The 15,976-nt window shown below is 40.4% G+C and overlaps 1 protein-coding gene across 1 annotated transcript in view; it reads left to right on the forward strand.

Annotated features, from left to right (window-relative positions):
* Positions 1-15,976, forward strand: part of FNDC7 (fibronectin type III domain containing 7) — a 131,868-nt gene that overhangs the window by 89,641 nt on the left and 26,251 nt on the right. The window lies entirely within an intron of this gene.

The raw sequence follows: 15,976 nt of genomic DNA on the forward strand, positions 1-15,976 counted from the left end.
GGGAGGTGTATATGTGGTGGGATGTCTGCACTGCTATGATGTATGTGCTGGTAAAGAGAAGATTATTGTGGCCAAGTCTGACAGCACAGTTTTTGATTCAGAGACATGGCAATGAGAAGCTAATGAGGTGCTTCTCTGTGTGACTTTACCATATCTCTGAATGGAAATTCTGTCTGGGAATGCAGAGAATCTTTCTAAATCCAGCCCATGCTGACCACAGAAATGAGGCTGTGCCGGCAACCATCTCAACTTTGATGTTACTGAGGAGTACTGGAATGTCAGGGCATACTCAGATGAAGGATTTAATAACAAAAAATTCAATGAGTACTATTTTTTTTTTACATTGAGCTTCTGCACTGAAAGACACTGTAAGCTGTTATAAGTGAGTTGATGAAGGGCCAGTTTAGAAACAAGCTGGGAACACTCTGGTAGAAAAGGACACAAACCACTTACCGGTTTCACATTGCCTCTGCATTATGTCCAGTTTTAGCTTGTGCAAATAGAATTATGAACTAGCCTAGGCAAATCAAGCAGTTTGATTTGGTAAAAATTTTATGTAAAATATTTTTAACAACCTCCCCCCAGAAATGAGATCCCCAAATAATAACTACACTGTACAGAAATCCCCAAGTACAACAAAAATCTAGAGCACTTTAAAAACATGGTTTCTAACTTTACTTTTAGTAAAAAATCAGACATCCCCGAAGTATATGGATACATAAAATAAAATTTCCACTGTGAACAAAATCATAACATTACAGGCAAAACAATATACTTAAAACATGAAAAGACACACCAGAATTAAAAGGGTCTAGCTGTGAAACTCATAGTTTTACTGAATCTCATTTTTTTCCTGTGTCTGTGTTGCACTATGTAGCATAGTTGCCTCTGGTGCAGAAAGCTATGGGTTCTATTCCTGCATCAAGTAGATAGATTGCTGACACTGCAGTGCAGCATCGGGTGGGGGGGGGGTGGTGCTGCACTCCTGAGTTCCTCATCCTTCAGATGAGACGTTAAGCCATTTTACATTTGCTTGCATTGGTGGTAGCTCAGGTAGATGTAAACGATCCCATGCCACCTATCAAAAAGAGAAGGTGGAGTTCCCCAATGTCCTGACCAAATTTCCCTTAGTAGTATACATAACACTTCAAGTCCCTTATGAAAAGAGGGCACTAACCTTGTGGCACAAACTCAGTCAACACAGGATAAAAACACTAACAAAAAATATGTTTCCCCACCCCCTCTGTCTTGCCAACCATCAAGCAGCCACCTATGAGAGTCAAGTCTATTAATTCTCTGGGAGAGGAGAATCTTTCCTTCAGATCCCATAGGGTAAGAGCCATCAACCAGGCAACATTGTGGTGTTTTTCCTTTTGCCAGCATCCCAGCTATTAGAGCAGTTTGTATGTCTCTAATACCCCGCCCCTTGGGTTAAGATGTTGACAGCTACATCACTGCCCTATGCCATTCTAGTAGTTTGTGTCACTCCTTCTCTTTTGCATTCTGCCATCAAGGCCACTATCACCGGGTTCAGTGGTCATTATTTTGTTATCCCTGCATTGGCTCAAGGTCTTCACCTCATACTTGTCTGTTCTCCAGCAGAAATCTGAGATGTACTCCCCAGTTTAGCATGCCCACTCTCCCAGTCTGTATCAACAGATATCCAGGCCACTAACTAAACTCAGGTAATCTGGATTATATTCAGGCCTTTTCTCTTAGGCTGCTGGCAAGGTGTTTTGCCCAGTCTTGCTTCAAATTGTCATACAGAAATGGCAGCTTGCTTCAAAAGCACACTTTTGACATGTCTGACTGTGCAAATGGCTGTGGAGTACAACATAGGTTCATAGGTTCATAGGTTCATACTAGGCTATCTGCCCTGGGGCAATTATAAGCCTAGCCCGATTCTGTATGGCTTACGCCGCCCCTTGATTTGAGTATACTGTGCCCTTTTTAAGGTTTAGTTTACTGTGCCTCTGTCTAATAGTGACACGGGAGTAATCCCTGGGACAAACCTACGATCCCCCATCCACTTATCGAGATTCCTCTTGAAGAGATTCAGTGAGGTGCTCTGCCTCACATGAACTGGAATTCTATTCCAGAGCGAAGGGAGCCCCTGGGTTATGAACCTGTCCCTCCAGCAAGTTCTATTTATTTCTGTGCTGAGGTTCAAGTCCCTCAAGCGTGTGGCTCTAAGGGATTTAGATTTACTGAGGTGGAGCATGTCCATTAATTCTGGATTTGACATAACTTTGTATGTCAGGCATAGATCGCCTCGAAGTAGGCGGTATGCAACTGAGTAGAGCTGGAGTTTTTTTAACCGAGCAGCATATGGCATCTGTTTGAGACCCTTGATCCTCTTGGTGAGATACCTTTGGGGTCTTTCTAATTGCTGCAGGTGTCGGGTAAGGTACATCCCAAAAGGGGCATTGTATTCTATGATGGGCCTGATGAGGGATGAATAAAGGGCACGATTACCTCTCTTGATCTAGATGTGAAACCCTTCGTGATGAGGTGGGCTATGTAGAAGGTCTTTCTAACCACTTTGGCAATGTGGTTTTCAAAGGAGAGATTGCTATCAACTTGGGTCCCCAGGTCCCTAATAACTTTCTCTGTACTTAATGGGTTTCCGCCTATGTGGTAATTTGTGGGCACATTGTTTTTGCCAAAGGGTATGACTATACATTTTTTGGCATTTAGCTTTAAACCATGGTGCTGGCACCAGTTATCTGTCTCTGTGAGACCTTTTTGAAGGATGTTTGTGTCAGCTGGAGAGTTGATTATGGCGCCCAGTTTGCAGTCGTCTGCGAACTTGGTGAGCCATAGTCCTCCCACGTGTGCCTGTACCTCGGAAAAGTATATACCAAACAAAAGTGGTCCCAGGACAGAACCCTGTGGGATGCCACTTGTGACCGGTTTCGAGTCTGACATGGCTCCAGCAACTCTCACTCTGTGGGTTCTGTCTTTGAGCCAGTTTGCGACCCATCTTGTGACATAGGGGTTTATATTTAGGCTGGATAGCTTATCTATGATGCCCGAGTGGGGTATTGTGTCAAATGCCTTTGCAAGGTCCAGATAGGCTGTGTGGACTACCTTCCCTTCATCTATGGCTTTGGTGACTGTTTCAAAGAAGTCAACCAGGTTCATAAGGCAGGATCTGCCCTTGACAAAGCCGAACTGGTTAGGATCTAGTGTCTGTAGGTCCCCAATGTCTTTGTTTATGAGCTCCATGATGATCCTCTCCATAGCCTTGCAGACTAAGCTAGTCAGGCATATGGGGCGATAGTTTCCAGGGTCCGTAGAGGCTCCACCTTTGTGGAGTGGGACCACTGTTGCTGTACTCCATTCTGTGGGCACATATCCTGTAGTGAGGCTGAGATTGTATAGCTGTTTTATTTGAGGGATTAGTTCCTCTTGGAGTTCATGTAGGACGCAACCTGGGACACCATCTGGTCCCATGGAAGCAGTGTTTTTGCTTTGGAGAGGGCAGCCTTCACCTGAGCATCAGAGATGTTTGGGAGGCAGCCCTCTGCTGGGATAGATACTTGCTCTTTTGGGGGGGAGGAGGGGAGAAGTTTGCACTGAACCTGTCTGCCAGGATATTGGCGATGTCTGTGGGTTCAGTGTATTTTTTGTCATTTAGAATCAACTCAGAACAAGTCTGGGAGTTGCATCCCAGGTTTCTAACATAACTGAAAAAGCCTTATGATTGTCTTGATTGTCCTGTGCAATTTTTCTCTCGAAGCTGGCCTTGGAGGATTTTATGAGGGATCGTAATTTTTTGCTAGTACTGATCAGAGATGCCTTCCCTATTAGGGATTTTGCTCTATCATGTAGTAGCTTCCTCCTTCTGTTGTACAGTTTATTTATGGCAGGGGTCCACCAGACCGGACACCTGCCTTTGGATGATTGGGTCTTGGTTTTGTTTGGGATAGCATGATCCATGCATTCCTGGAGATGTCCGTAGAATGCATTTATATAGGATTCTGCAGTTTGGGCCGTAGTTTCCACTGGCCCTGGGGCCTTGAAGGATTCCACTTCGGTTTTGAGAAGTGAGAAGTTCGCTTTTGAGAAGTTTTTCACTGTGGTTTTCTAGGCTGGGGGTGGGGTCGGGATGTGGACATCCAGTGAAATTAATTTATGGTCTGATCTTACCAATGAGGGATATACTTCTGGTGTGGAGCATAGAGTCCCCATGTTGGTAATGATCAGGTCTAGTATGTTGTCCCCTCTTGTGGGAGTGGTGACTAGTTGTTCCATAGCATTTGAGTTTATAATTTCCAGGAATCTTTGGGCTAAGGTGCTGGGGCTTGAGTAGTGCTCCCAGTCAATGTTTGGGTAGTTGAAGTCAGCCAATATAATGGTGTTCGGAGAGATCTTCATGTTCTCCAATGTTTTCAGGAAAGCCGAGTGGGATTCCTGACTTTGAGAGGGTGGTCTGTAGGATGCTATAAACTGAAAAGCAGTCTTGCCCACTGTTAGTTGCACATGTATGGTTTCCGATACTTCGTGCAATGCCACTAACCTGGAGGTGTGGATATCCTTGATAAATATGGAAACTCCCCCTCCTTTTGTGGTTCGGTCCGGGTTTTGGGGCCGAAAAGCATGATATGAGGTATAGCCTGGTAGTGCTGGGGTGCTCTCTGGAGCCTTGAACCAGGTTTCTGTCACTGCACAGATATCGATGTTCTCCATACTGAGGAGAGCTTCGAGTGCATGCATCTTGAGGTTAAGACTTCTGGCGTTTAGCAGCATTACCCTTAGTTTCTTGTTCCTTGTGCTGTCTATGGGGGTGGGTTTGACTTTTGAGCCTTGCCTAAAAAGGCACTATGGGGGTGGCAAGAGCCTTTGCCAATATCCGAAAGCCCAGTGGTGAAAGGTGCAAGCCGTCCCTAGCAAAGCAACGTGGCTTGTCGAGCATGTCATCCCAGGCTGACAGACACTGGATCCCCTTTGAATGACACCAACATTTTAGCCAATTGTTAAAATCGATCATTTTGTCTTTGTACTGTCGCATCATTCTAGGTGAGGGTAAGATGCTGCTCAAGGTCAGGGTCATACCAGCCTGGGCTACATGATCAGAGAGCTCCTCTATGTTTCTTTTCATGTAGTCCAGGGAGGTACGTCTCAGGTCATTCACACCAGCATGTACAATGACTGAGTCATATTTGTATTTGCTTTGGAGTGACCTGAGTGCTTGCGTTATGTGTCGGATCCTAGCACCCGACAGGCAGCTCACCGTGACCTTCTCTTTATTCAGCCTGGTGAGCAGGACATCAGTGTGTCTGACAATAGAGTCACCTATAACAAGAGTATCAGGTGTGTTATTCAGCCTTAAGGGCTGTGGCTGCTTGGCACACTGACTTTGTGGGTTATGTGTTGTGTGTGTTTTGTTTTGAGGTAACGCTTGCTTGGATGTCTGCTTTGGAGGTCTCTGTTGCTTAGGTAGATTTTTATTTAGAGCCTCTGAGTATGTTTTTGTGTATTTATGTGTTTGGTCCGCTGATGTGGTGGGACTATGTGATCCTGGAATTGTGTTGTGTGAGGTTACCTTCTCCTCCTGACTGGTTACACCAGATTTGAGATGAGAGAGCTCAGCCTCCAGTTTGGCTAAATAGTTGCATCTCTCACATATATTTGAACCTGTTTGGAGGAGGAGAGGGTTGTCTGTGTACATGAGACAGTTGTAACATTGCCTCAAATTTCCCAGATTCACCAGCTGGACTGGAGAGGAAACCATTGACTGAACTTTGGACATGCTAGAGTAATAGGGAAACTGAATTTAAGACAGACCAATAGAGGACAGGGTAATCATAGAGAGTATAAGAGTAGGTAGTGCTTCTGGTTTAATAGTGCTAACTTGTAGGATTACTTAATTGGACAAGTGAAGGGCCTTAGAATGAGAATATGGTGTTTAAAGTGAGAGATAGAGCAGTTCTAAGGGAAAAAGTGAAGAGCAGACTTTGTGGAGCCAGGAATAGTTTAAACCCAATTAGGCGGCGCTGCCTGCTGTTGCGCTATGCACAAAAACACGCAAAACCACGCAAAAGAGGGTTTTAAGAGAGGAAGATGAAGGAGTTTTGGAATTGACTCAAAATGGCCAATAAAACTACAGTTTCAAGTCAGTAACCACTCCCACAGGGGCAGGCAGGCTGCTCAATGTTTTTCACTGCCACTGATCAACAGAGAGACTTCCCTTTAGCCCAAGCAAAAATGGCCTCACAGAAACTTACAAACAGTTCAAGAACAGCAAGCCTGTAACTGAACTTTTTTAAATCTCAGAAAAGTGGGAAAAAAGCAAGATTTTTTTTTGTTTTTTTTCAGAGATAGCAGAGGTTCACAAGTATCAACAAGTTATAACAGTGAACTAAATGACCCCACACAAGAGTGCTAGGCCAAAGACAGATAAAATGCAAGTTTTGAGAAAAAAACGATTTTAAAAATAAGTGCAAACAGGAAATTCAGTAAACAGCTCTAGGTTGTGCTCTAAATGCAGTTACTAATGCAGAAATCAAATTTAACAAGCCAGAAAATGCTCAAAATAGGCGGCTATGCAGAAAAACTTAGCAAATAAACAGAGGAAAAATACTTAAAATCTCAAAAGTGGCTCCTTTCTTCTCTCAGCATTTTCTCCTCTTGGTGGGTGCTTCACCAACAGCCAACAAGCCTGAAAAGACACCAAAACCACGAGGCAACCAGGTTTTAAGAGAGGAAGATGAAGGAGTTTTGGAATTGACCCAAAATGGCCAATAAAACTACAGTTTCAAGTCAGTAACCACTCCCACAGGGGCAGGCAGGCTGCTCAATGTTTTTCACTGCCACTGATCAACAGAGAGACTTTCCTTTAGCCCTAGCAGAAAATGGCCTCACAGAAACTTACATACAGTTCAAGAACAGCCAGCCTGTAACTGAACTCTTTTAAATCTCAGAAAAGTGGGAAAAAAGCAAGATTTTTTTTTTTTTTTTCAGAGATAGCAGAGGTTAACAAGTATCAACAAGTTATAACAGTGCAGTAAATGACCCCACACAAGAGTGCTAGGCCAAAGACAGATAAAATGCAAGTTTTGAGAAAAAAACGATTTTAAAAATAAGTGCAAACAGGAAATTCAGTAAACAGCTCTAGGTTGTGCTCTAAATACAGTTACTAATGCAGAAATCAAATTTAACAAGCCAGAAAATGCTCAAAATAGGTGGCTATGCAGAAAAACTTAGCAAATAAACAGAGGAAAAATACTTAAAATCTCAAAAGTGGCTCCTTTCTTCTCTCAGCATTTTCTCCTCTTGGTGGGTGCTTCACCAACAGCCAACAAGCCTGAAAAGACACCAAAACCACGAGGCAACCAGGTTTTAAGAGAGGAAGATGAAGGAGTTTTGGAATTGACCCAAAATGGCCAATAAAACTACAGTTTCAAGTCAGTAACCACTCCCACAGGGGCAGGCAGGCTGCTCAATGTTTTTCACTGCCACTGATCAACAGAGACTTCCCTTTAGCCCAAGCAAAAAAATGGCCTCACAGAAACTTACAAACAGTTCAAGAACAGCAAGCCTGTAACTGAACTTTTTAAATCTCAGAAAAGTGGGAAAAAAGCAAGATTTTTTTTTTGTTTTTTCAGAGATAGCAGAGGTTCACAAGTATAAACAAGTTATAACAGTGCAGTAAATGACCCCACACAAGAGTGCTAGGCCAAAGACAGATAAAATGCAAGTTTTGAGAAAAAAAACGATTTTAAAAATAAGTGCAAACAGGAAATTCAGTAAACAGCTCTAGGTTGTGCTCTAAATACAGTTACTAATGCAGAAATCAAATTTAACAAGCCAGAAAATGCTCAAAATAGGTGGCTATGCAGAAAAACTTAGCAAATAAACAGAGGAAAAATACTTAAAATCTCAAAAGTGGCTCCTTTCTTCTCTCAGCATTTTCTCCTCTTGGTGGGTGCTTCACCAACAGCCAACAAGCCTGAAAAGACACCAAAACCATGAGGCAACCAGGTTTTAAGAGAGGAAGATGAAGGAGTTTTGGAATTGACCCAAAATGGCCAATAAAACTACAGTTTCCAGTCAGTAACCACTCCCACAGGGGCAGGCAGGCTGCTCAATGTTTTTCACTGCCACTGATCAACAGAGAGACTTCCCTTTAACCCAAGCAAAAAATGGCCTCACAGAAACTTACAAACAGTTCAAGAACAGCAAGCCTTTAACTGAACTTTTTTAAATCTCAGAAAAGTGGGGAAAAAGCAAGAATTTTTTTGTTTTTTTTGTTTTTTTCAGAGATAGCAGAGGTTCACAAGTATCAACAAGTTATAACAGTGCAGTAAATGACCCCACACAAGAGTGCTAGGCCAAAGACAGATAAAATGCAAGTTTTGAGAAAAAAAGATTTTAAAAATAAGTGCAAACAGGAAATTCAGTAAACAGCTCTAGGTTGTACTCTAAATACAGTTACTAATGCAGAAATCAAATTTAACAAGCCAGAAAATGCTCAAAATAGGCGGCTATGCAGAAAAACTTAGCAAATAAACAGAGGAAAAATACTTAAAATCTCAAAAGTGGCTCCTTTCTTCTCTCAGCATTTTCTCCTCTTGGTGGGTGCTTCACCAACAGCCAACAAGCCTGAAAAGATACCAAAACCATGAGGCAACCAGGTTTTAAGAGAGGAAGATGAAGGAGTTTTGGAATTGACCCAAAATGGCCAATAAAACTACAGTTTCAAGTCAGTAACCACTCCCACAGGGGCAGGCAGGCTGCTCAATGTTTTTCACTGCCACTGATCAACAGAGAGACTTCCCTTTAGCCCAAGCAAAAAATGGCCTCACAGAAACTTACAAACAGTTCAAGAACAGCAAGCCTGTAACTGAACTTTTTTAAATCTCCGAAAAGTGCGAAAAAAGCAAGATTTTTTGTTTTTGTTTTTTCAGAGATAGCAGAGGTTCACAAGTATCAACAAGTTATAACAGTGCAGTAAATGACCCCACACAAGAGTGCTAGGCCAAAGACAGATAAAATGCAAGTTTTGAGAAAACAAACGATTTTAAAAATAAGTGCAAACAGGAGATTCAGTAAACAGCTCTAGGATGTGCTCTAAATACAGTTACTAATGCAGAAATCAAATTTAACAAGCCAAAAAATGCTCAAAATAGGTGGCTATGCAGAAAAACTTAGCAAATAAACAGGGGAAACATACTTAAAATCTCAAAAGTGGCTCCTTTCTTCTCTCAGCGTTTTCTCCTCTTGGTGGGTGCTTCACCAACAGCCAACAAGCCTTAAAAGACACCAAAACCATGAGGCAACCAGGTTTTAAGAGAGGAAGATGAAGGAGATTTGGAATTGACCCAAAATGGCCAATAAAACTACAGTTTCAAGTCAGTAACCACTCCCACAGGGGCAGGCAGGCTGCTCAATGTTTTTCACTGCCACTGATCAACAGAGAGACTTCCCTTTAGCCCAAGCAAAAAATGGCCTCACAGAAACTTACAAACAGTTCAAGAACAGCAAGCCTGTAACTGAACTTTTTTAAATCTCAGAAAAGTGGGAAAAAAGCAAGATTTTTTTGTTTTTTATTTTGTCAGAGATAGCAGAGGTTCACAAGTATCAACAAGTTATAACAGTGCAGTAAATGAACCCACACAAGAGTGCTAGGCCAAAGACAGATAAAATGCAAGTTTTGAGAAAAAAACGATTTTAAAAATAAGTGCAAACAGGAAATTCAGTAAACAGCTCTAGGTTGTACTCTAAATACAGTTACTAATGCAGAAATCAAATTTAACAAGCCAGAAAATGCTCAAAATAGGTGGCTATGCAGAAAAACTTAGCAAATAAACAGAGGAAAAATACTTAAAGTCTCAAAAGTGGCTCCTTTCTTCTCTCAGCATTTTCTCCTCTTGGTGGGTGCTTCACCAACAGCCAACAAGCCTGAAAAGATACCAAAACCATGAGGCAACCAGGTTTTAAGAGAGGAAGATGAAGGAGTTTTGGAATTGACCCAAAATGGCCAATAAAACTACAGTTTCAAGTCAGTAACCACTCCCACAGGGGCAGGCAGGCTGCTCAATATTTTCACTGCCACTGATCAACAGAGAGACTTCCCTTTAACCCAAGCAAAAAATGGCCTCACAGAAACTTACAAACAGTTCAAGAACAGCAAGCCTTTAACTGAACTTTTTTAAATCTCAGAAAAGTGGGAAAAAAGCAAGATGTTTTTTGTTTTTTCAGAGATAGCAGAGGTTAACAAGTATCAACAAGTTATAACAGTGCAGTAAATGACCCCACACAAGAGTGCTAGGCCAAAGACAGATAAAATGCAAGTTTTGAGAAAAAAACGATTTTAAAAATAAGTGCAAACAGGAAATTCAGTAAACAGCTCTAGGTTGTACTCTAAATACAGTTACTAATGCAGAAATCAAATTTAACAAGCCAGAAAATGCTCAAAATAGGTGGCTATGCAGAAAAACTTAGCAAATAAACAGAGGAAAAATACTTAAAATCTCAAAAGTGGCTCCTTTCTTCTCTCAGCGTTTTCTCCTCTTGGTGGGTGCTTCACCAACAGCCAACAAGCCTGAAAAGACACCAAAACCATGAGGCAACCAGGTTTTAAGAGAGGAAGATGAAGGAGTTTTGGAATTGACCCAAAATGGCCAATAAAACTACAGTTTCAAGTCAGTAACCACTCCCACAGGGGCAGGCAGGCTGCTCAATGTTTTCACTGCCACTGATCAACAGAGAGACTTCCCTTTAGCCCAAGCAAAAATGGCCTCACAGAAACTTACAAACAGTTCAAGAACAGCAAGCCTGTAACTGAACTTTTTAAATCTCAGAAAAGTGGGAAAAAGCAAGACTTTTTTGAATTTTTGTTTTTTCAGAGATAGCAGAGGTTCACAAGTATCAACAAGTTATAACAGTGCAGTAAATGACCCCACACAAGAGTGCTAGGCCAAAGACAGATAAAATGCAAGTTTTGAAAAAAAAAACGATTTTAAAAATAAGTGCAAACAGGAGATTCAGTAAACAGCTCTAGGATGTGCTCTAAATACAGTTACTAATGCAGAAATCAAATTTAACAAGTCAGAAAATGCTCAAAATAGGTGGCTATGCAGAATAACTTAGCAAATAAACAGAGGAAAAATACTTAAAATCTCAAAAGTGGCTCCTTTCTTCTCTCAGCGTTTTCTCCTCTTGGTGGGTGCTTCACCAACAGCCAACAAGCCTGAAAAGACACCAAAACCATGAGGCAACCAGGTTTTAAGAGAGGAAGATGAAGGAGTTTTGGAATTGTCCCAAAATGGCCAATAAAACTACAGTTTCAAGTCAGTAACCACTCCCACAGGGGCAGGCAGGCTGCTCAATGTTTTTCACTGCCACTGATCAACAGAGAGACTTCCCTTTAGCCCAAGCAAAAATGGCCTCACAGAAACTTACAAACAGTTCAAGAACAGCAAGCCTGTAACTGAACTTTTTTAAATCTCAGAAAAGTGGGAAAAAAGCAAGATTTTTTGTTTTTGTTTTTTTTCAGAGATAGCAGAGGTTCACAAGTATCAACAAGTTATAACAGTGCAGTAAATGACCCCACACAAGAGTGCTAGGCCAAAGACAGATAAAATGCAAGTTTTGAGAAAAAACGATTTTAAAAATAAGTGCAAACAGGAAATTCAGTAAACAGCTCTAGGTTGTGCTCTAAATACAGTTACTAATGCAGAAATCAAATTTAACAAGCCAGAAAATGCTCAAAATAGGTGGCTATGCAGAAAAACTTAGCAAATAAACAGAGGAAAAATACTTAAAATCTCAAAAGTGGCTCCTTTCTTCTCTCAGCGTTTTCTCCTCTTGGTGGGTGCTTCACCAACAGCCAACAAGCCTGAAAAGACAACAAAACCATGAGGCAACCAGGTTTTAAGAGAGGAAGATGAAGGAGTTTTGGAATTGACCCAAAATGGCCAATAAAACTACAGTTTCAAGTCAGTAACCACTCCCACAGGGGCAGACAGGCTGCTCAATGTTTTTCACTGCCACTGATCAACAGGGAGACTTTCCTTTAGCCCAAGCAAAAAACGACCTAACAGAAACTTACAAAGTGTTCAAGAACAGCAAGCCTGTAACTGAAGTTTTTAAATCTCAGAAAAGTGGGAAAAAAGCAAGATTTTTTTTGTTTTTTCAGAGATAGCAGAGGTTAACAAGTATCAACAAGTTATAACAGTGCAGTAAATGACCCCACACAAGAGTGCTAGGCCAAAGACAGATAAAATGCAAGTTTTGAGAAAAAAACGATTTTAAAAATAAGTGCAAACAGGAAATTCAGTAAACAGCTCTAGGTTGTGCTCTAAATACAGTTACTAATGCAGAAATCAAATTTAACAAGCCAGAAAATGCTCAAAATAGGTGGCTATGCAGAAAAACTTAGCAAATAAACAGAGGAAAAATACTTAAAATCTCAAAAGTGGCTCCTTTCTTCTCTCAGCATTTTCTCCTCTTGGTGGGTGCTTCACCAACAGCCAACAAGCCTGAAAAGACACCAAAACCATGAGGCAACCAGGTTTTAAGAGAGGAAGATGAAGGAGTTTTGGAATTGACCCAAAATGGCCAATAAAACTACAGTTTCAAGTCAGTAACCACTCCCACAGGGGCAGGCAGGCTGCTCAATGTTTTCACTGCCACTGATCAACAGAGAGACTTCCCTTTAGCCCAAGCAAAAATGGCCTCACAGAAACTTACAAACAGTTCAAGAACAGCAAGCCTGTAACTGAACTTTTTTAAATCTCAGAAAAGTGGGAAAAAAGCAAGATTTTTTTTGTTTTTTTGTTTTTTCAGAGATAGCAGAGGTTCACAAGTATCAACAAGTTATAACAGTGCAGTAAATGAACCCACACAAGAGTGCTAGGCCAAAGACAGATAAAATGCAAGTTTTGAGAAAAAAAACGATTTTAAAAATAAGTGCAAACAGGAAATTCAGTAAACAGCTCTAGGTTGTGCTCTAAATACAGTTACTAATGCAGAAATCAAATTTAACAAGCCAGAAAATGCTCAAAATAGGCGGCTATGCAGAAAAACTTAGCAAATAAACAGAGGAAAAATACTTAAAATCTCAAAAGTGGCTCCTTTCTTCTCTCAGCGTTTTCTCCTCTTGGTGGGTGCTTCACCAACAGCCAACAAGCCTGATAAAGTTTTGCCACAGTAGCAGTCCTAAAGCACCATATGATTTTCATTCATGTTAACACAGCTGTGTAAAAACTGTGGCAAATTTCTCTATCCTGCATAACCCACATGCTATCTCCTGCATTTCATTGAGACTAAATTCACTACAGCCTTTATCAGAAACAAACTAAAGGAAGCTTCATCTCAACAACTCAACAACTCTCCTGCACCCACAATTTGGAAACCCCATCACCCTCATACTTGCATACATGAACTTCTTGGTCACACAACCAAGGAGAAAACAGAAAATCTCAAACTATTTGAATCAGTGCTGGCATACCAATGGAAACTGCCCCAGCTGTGATTTCCTTTGCATAAAGTGATCAGGGACTTTGTGATCAAGGAAGAGAAATCAGTCAGTTTACACTCCTTTATTTCTGTATATCTATATATTTCTCTCTCTCCCTATATATATATATATGTATGTACGTATATATTCATATATATATATATATATATATATATATATATATATATATATATATGTATGTATGTATATATTTATATATATATATATATATATATATATATGTGTATGTATATATTTTTATATATATATATATATATATATATATATATAATAGATACACACACACACACACACACACACACACACACACACACACACACACACATATAAATATACATACAGATATAAAGAACCCTGGCACCTCTTGAGCAACAAAGTTGCTATCTGAGACTCCTTAAATCAGGAATAAAGAACCATAAACAGTAGCCAGATTTAGCTGAGACATCAAAGTAATCAAACACTTATAACTTGTTTAGAAATCTATACTTTTTTATCAAAAAAATATTAAATATATGACCACTTTAGCAGAGCTTCATCAGATTATAGGTTCATAGGCAAGTACTAGGCTAGCTGCCCTTGCAGGCCATTTTATGCCTAACCAATTTCCCTTTAGGTACCTGAATTAACCTATTTCATTTGGTTAGAGATTGGTCTTACCCATCCCATCATCGATAATTATATATTATCCCTAATGAGAATAACTGGGATCATGCCATAGATAATTTTGAGGGGACCCATGCATGGTCTAAAGCATTTTGGAGCTGCCTCTGTCCATTACCACTACAGTGGGCAGTCCTGGGATAGATTTCCTGTTTCCTATCCATAGATTCAAGTTCTGTTTGAATATGGACAGGGATGAGCTTTGCTTTACGTGGATGGTGACTATGTTCCAGAGTAGTGGCATCCTCAATGAGATATGTTACCCTCCAAACCCTTCTGTTGATGTTGCATAAGAGATTTAGATCCCTAGAACGAGTATTTCTAATGCCATTTGACTTGCTGGTTTGCAGTACATCCATCAGTACTGGGTTGGAGGATGCCTTGTATGCCAGACACAGGTCACCTCCTATTATAGTGACAAGACTTTGAGTCAGTCCATATAAGACATATTGTTTAGGCCTTGTATTCTTTTAGTAAGGTATCTCTGTGGGAGTTCCAGTTGTTGCATGTGTTTGGACAGATACATGCAAATGGGTGCATTATACTCAGTGATTGGCCTAATAAGGGCTGAGTAAAGGGGAACAATGAGATCCTTAGATCTAGACACAATCCCCTTGTTTATAAACTATGCAATATAGCAGGACTTTCTTATGACAATGAACACACGTTGGTCAAAAAGATCACAGAACACAAGCACGCAAAATAGAATTTCTTCTTGCTATTGCCTTTCTCCCACCTTGTCATCTTTCTTTAATTCACTTATTTGCCTTGCAAAAATCACTCTTCTATTAAGTACCTTATCAATACCTTCTAATCATTTTACTTCCTTGCCATTTTAAACACCCTGAAGGCTCCATTCTGCCTTAGGTCCTCATGAGCTGCTTGCCTACTTTTCTCCCAACCAGCCGGGACATGTCTCTGAATTGATTTCCGTATTCTTTTTCACTCTACAGGCACTTTCATGTTCCTCTAATGCTGGCTTAACCTCTTCTTTTAGCTACAACCTATTCTTCTTTTCTCTGACCTTCTCTTTTATACATAGCCCACCCTCCAGTCCTTGCCACAATCTGCTTTAAATTGTCACAGATCATTTAGCTCCATTATCTTTCATCATTTTTGTAGTCATTCACAGAGCATCTCCATTGCTTTGACATAGTCAGCCTTGCCACATAGTTTTGCTCAGCATCTTCAAGCATTTGTTCCTGTCTTGACAGTAAACCGTAATATAGCAGTGTCACTTCACTATCAAGCTTTTACCTCCTCATTCTGTGTGCTTTCTGTCTTTTTCATCACTATATGAAATATATCCATATATTTGGTTCCCTTCCAGCAATTATGAGAAATTGCCATGTCTATAAGGTATAGTGTTATTTTACCATCTCATGTTTCATGTTGGAATGCTGCCATTCATGTTAGATTAAAATCCCCTATTATTAGCAACATTTCCCTGTTGTCAACTCTTTATCCTTTGCTTGATTATGTCATCCTTTAATTTTCTGTATTTAGTGGTCTATATATATTATTTGACTTCCAGTACCCTTCACTGCACTCCCCATACCTTTACATCATAAAGGTAGATGTTTTCCCATCTCCCTTTAACTCCTCCCTTGCCCCACCATGTTATGCACATTACATCTGATTTTTTTCTGTTATATATACACTCTGTTACTATCCTGCACTTGCCTTATTTGCCTACTTTAAAAGATCTTTTACTCTTTGAGTGCTTTGCCCAAATCACGTTTTCCTTTTAATTCAGGTCTCACTTACTCCTACTACATTCACCTCCACATTTCCTATAACTATATGTAACTTAGACTTTTCTCCTTC

The sequence above is a fragment of the Protopterus annectens genome, chromosome 10.part0, assembly GCF_019279795.1.
Source record: "Protopterus annectens isolate FY-2018-M chromosome 10.part0, PAN1.0, whole genome shotgun sequence".
Taxonomy (NCBI): Eukaryota; Metazoa; Chordata; order Ceratodontiformes; family Protopteridae; genus Protopterus; species Protopterus annectens.